We start from the raw sequence: 4,699 nt of genomic DNA, 5'->3' as shown, positions 1-4,699 counted from the left end.
TTGATCATGAAGTAATTTCAGCTCTCTTTGGATCTCAAGATTTCTATTAGTACAAATAGAATGATACTTTATTTGTTTCTCGCTTGGTATGATATTCAATCTTTTAAATTATATTTATCAGGTTTAGATTTTCATTGTTTAATTTACTTATACAAATTTATGGATTGTATTTGTAGGTGACAGGTACTTGGATTTTGCATATGATGGTTGAAGATGGTTGATAGTAAATTAGTTAAGTTTTTATTTTATAAGACTTTGTTAGTTCTAAAACTCAATGTTTTGTTAGTATTTAATTAGTGTTGAATTCAATACTTTTACATTAGTATTGCATTTGTACTTTTGTGATGATGGAATGAATTGTCATGATATAGTGAATGAATTGGATATTTTGGATGTAAAACTTTTTTACTCTGTATAATGGTGAATTGTGATGATGTATAATTTTTTCTATCATGTGGTGAATGTTTTGAATTCTGAATAAATATCAGTAACAATATTTAATGTCTTTATAAAATATTATAATTGATCTTTAATGATGTCTATTGATTAGTTAAGATGAAAGTTTAAAATGTTCTTATAAATTATCATTACTATCATATTTTATTGTTCTTATATAAAAATTTAAAATATTTATAATTGTCAATATAAATTAGTTTAGGTGACATTTATATTTGCCCTTATTAAGATAATAATAGGGCATACATAAATGTCCATTAAATATTTTTTCATGATATTTTTTATTATCAATATATTTCTATATTTAAGACACTTTTAAAGTTAGAATAGATATTTTATAATGACATTATACAAATGTCAACAATAATAGAGGACCTATGCTAACACCGCATTTTAATATATTTTTCGATGATGCCACTATAGTCTTAGTGTCACTAAAAATATACTATAAGGACATTTATGTGTATCCTTAAAAATCTTATTTCTAGTAGTGAGAGGAGTTTTTCTCTACATACAAAATTGATCCCTATCATATTATAATAAATCTATCGTATTTTAATTAACTTTACATCCATGGAGACAAAGCAAATATTCTTTTTTATTCTTATAATGGCAATACAATTAAATTTAATGGTATTTATAATACAATATAATTATATATATAATATTTAATTTATTGACCAAGTTAATGAATAATTTTTTTGATATAAAAGTGTTGTATGTATAATATTTTTGATAAACTAAAAATAATAATTTGTTTTAAAACGTTATATAGCATTGAAATAATAATACTATATTGCAAAAAATATGATAGGATGTCTTTTACTTTTTAAAAATAAAGGACATTTTTTTTATCATTCTTATAATCAGGGAATAAATTCCCTAAAATTCCTAATAGTAAAGTCAAATTTGCATTTAGTCCTTATGTTAGAGAAAATTTATTTCCACTCTATGTATATAATTTTTTTTTTACTTCAATTCTCTTCCAACTTTTTAAGACACATCGATTTATCTAATTTTCCTTATTTTTTAGGTACAAAAGTCTAAAATTAGATATAATTCCTCTTAAATGTAGCACATTTAAACTAAAATCTAGTGTATTTTCTATCAAATTGGATACAACTCTTTTTCAGCTTGATTAATCAATTAATATACTTGATTCTAGTTAAAGGATACTAAATTTAAGAGGAATTATACTATTATTTTTATCAATTAACCAAAATTGAGTATATCAATCGATTGGTTAGACAAAAAAAAGTCATGCTCAATTTGATAGAAAATATACTAGATTCTAGTTTAAATGTATTAAATGTAGAGGAATTATATTTCATTTTAGATTTTTTGTACTTAAAAAATGAGGACAATTAGGTAAATCGATGTGCATTAGGGAGTGGGAAGAGAATTGAAGTAAAGAAAAGTTTACATGTAGGGAGTGAGAATAATTTTTTTTTTTTTTATGTAAGGACTCAGTACAAATTTGAGTTTGCATGCAGAGAACTTAGGACAATTTACCCATTAGGGAACTCCAATTTAATTTAACAGCATGTTTATATATATGCTCCATTGGTTTCAAAGGAAATTGTATCTCTACTCTTATTTAAAGAGTCTGATGGAGGATTTAATATCCGACCCTAATAGAGAAAGGCAGATTCCTGACGTTATCGCAACTTGACATGATCGTGTCAGATTCCGACGAGATCGTGGTCGGATTTCAGCGTGATCGTGGTCGGAATCCGGCGCGATCGTGGCCGGAATCCGGCGCGACTATATCCCCTCGCCGCCAAGACTTCCTCTCAGCTCGACGGTGGGCAGGCGGCAGCAGCCAGAATCCATGCTGCGATCTCCGACGGGTTCACCCCCTGGCCTATAGTGTGAGTGGGTCCAGGCGGCCGGAGGCTGTCGGTGGTGGGCAGGCTAGTCGACGGCGGGGCGCGAGGATGGCTGGCGTGAGGAGGCGCGGTGAGCTTCAGTTCGACGAGAACGAAGGAAAATCAAAGAAGAGAAATAGTTTTCATTAAAAAAAATGACATGGACTTTAGTCCGCAGCAATCCGTAAAATAGGGTCCGTAGCATAACAATCCCCTCTCTCTCTCTCTCTCTCTATATATATATATATATATATATATATACTTTCAATATACTTTTGTTGAATGATAATGATAACAGTAAAGTGATTATGCTCACCTTAGGAGCCCCTCACATCCCATTCTTAGATTATGTGAAGGGAGGTAAATTACGGGGTCATCTTATAGTTGACCACCAAGTGACTAGGGAGAGTTGTTGAATGGTAATAGTAGGATGAAAAGAAGAAAAACTGATTACTATAGAAGATATCCGATCTTTTAATGAATATGAGTATGATGATAGATATTCAATATTCGATGGGTATGAGCAAAAATGATATGGAATCCGATCTGAATCAGATCTATTGTCATCCCTAAATAAGAGTACTTTAGTGTAAAAAAAATGATATAATGCCTTTTTAACTTTTAAAAATTTTATTCTATGATTGTTCCTAGTTGACTAATTTTTTTAGTAATCGAATTGATTTTATTTTTTTAGCTGGTTTTGACCAATTTGTCTTCAAAAAATTACTGCTGTTAATATATTATGTTAAATTGACTTTTGATGGCATTTTTACAATTAGGAAATTAAATGAACACATAGGAACTGATTTCAAGTCATTCTGAGGCCTTTAGGTCCATTAATATGTTTCGGCCAAAGCTGGTTAATAGACCTAGAGACCTCATAATGACACAAGACTAGTTCCTATATGTTCGTTTAGTTCTCCTAATCGCAAAAATACTATCAAACATCATTTTAATTAAATATATTGAGAACGGTGTTTTTTTAATATGAATGTAACTAAAAAACTAATTTATATTTAAAAAATTACTACTCTCAAAATATTTGGTCAAATTAACATTTAATAGCATTTTTACAATAAGGAGAATTAGACGAAAACATTGAAACTGATTTCACATTATTCCAAGGTTTCTAAGTTAGGTCGAAACCAAATAATGGAGCTAGAGATATCGAAATGATATGAAACCAATTCCTATGTGTTCTTCTAGTTCTTCTGATTGTAAAAATGATATCAAACATCAATTTAACCAAATATATTGAGAGCAGTGATTTTTTAATTCGTGTTTAAAAAATTACTGCTCTTAATATATTCAGTCAAATTGATGTATGATAACATGAATATAATTATAAGAACTAGACAAATTGATTTAGTTTCATGTTATTCTGAACACTTTAGGTCCATCAATCAATTTTAGCTAAATAAACTTAAAGAGTTTTGGCCAAAATCGATTGATGGACTTAGAGCTCTCAAAATGATGTGAAATCAGTTTCTATGTATTCATCTAATTCTCCTAATTGTAGAAATGCTACCAAACATCAATTTGACCAAATATATTGAGATGAGTGATTTTTTGAGCACAAATTAGTTTTCAGATACATTCATGTTCAAAAAATCACTGCTCCCAATATATTTAGTCAAATTAATGTTTGATAGTATTTTTCAAATCAGGAGAACTAGACGAACATATATGAACTATTTTTGTATTATTCCGAGGTCTCTAAGTTCATCAATCGATTTCCACTGAAACCTACTAATGGACCTAAAGACCTTGGAATGATATGAAATAAGTTCCTATGTGTTTATCTAGTTATACTGATTGTAAAAATACTATAAAAAATTAATTTGACATAATATATTGAGAGCAGTGATTTTTTGAATATGAATCGGTCAAAACTGGTTAAAAAAATCGATTAGATTGCTAAAAAAATCAATTGATTGGGAATAATAATAGAAGCAAAAATAGAACTGGGTATATGATTTAGTCATTTATAAACTATTCTAGGTGATTTAGTAAATTTAAAACTTTACCAATATAAAAAGTTGTTATAGCTCCTACTACAATGGATACTTTATTAAAAACAATACAATAGGAACAAAGGATCGTGGGGCCAACCGGGCTACTTAGTATGGCCTAATCATGTGGTCCCCTTGATTGTCTAGTTGCACAATCATCCTGATTGATCTACCTAGTCACCTTGGTAGCTTGGCATGGCCGCTGACCACTTTGGCCTCTCAGCCTAGTTGCTAGGCCTTGCGGCCGTGGGGCTTGGCCTAGCAGTCTGCCGACTGCCCCTATCGAGCGGTCAAGATCGTTGGCTCAACATCCGTTGAATCTTAGAGGAAGATTTTTTTTCCCTAGGGTATAGCACACATGGT

This window comes from Zingiber officinale, chromosome 2A (genome assembly GCF_018446385.1).
Source record: "Zingiber officinale cultivar Zhangliang chromosome 2A, Zo_v1.1, whole genome shotgun sequence".
NCBI lineage: Eukaryota > Viridiplantae > Streptophyta > Magnoliopsida > Zingiberales > Zingiberaceae > Zingiber > Zingiber officinale.
This window is presented reverse-complemented; position numbering follows the sequence as displayed.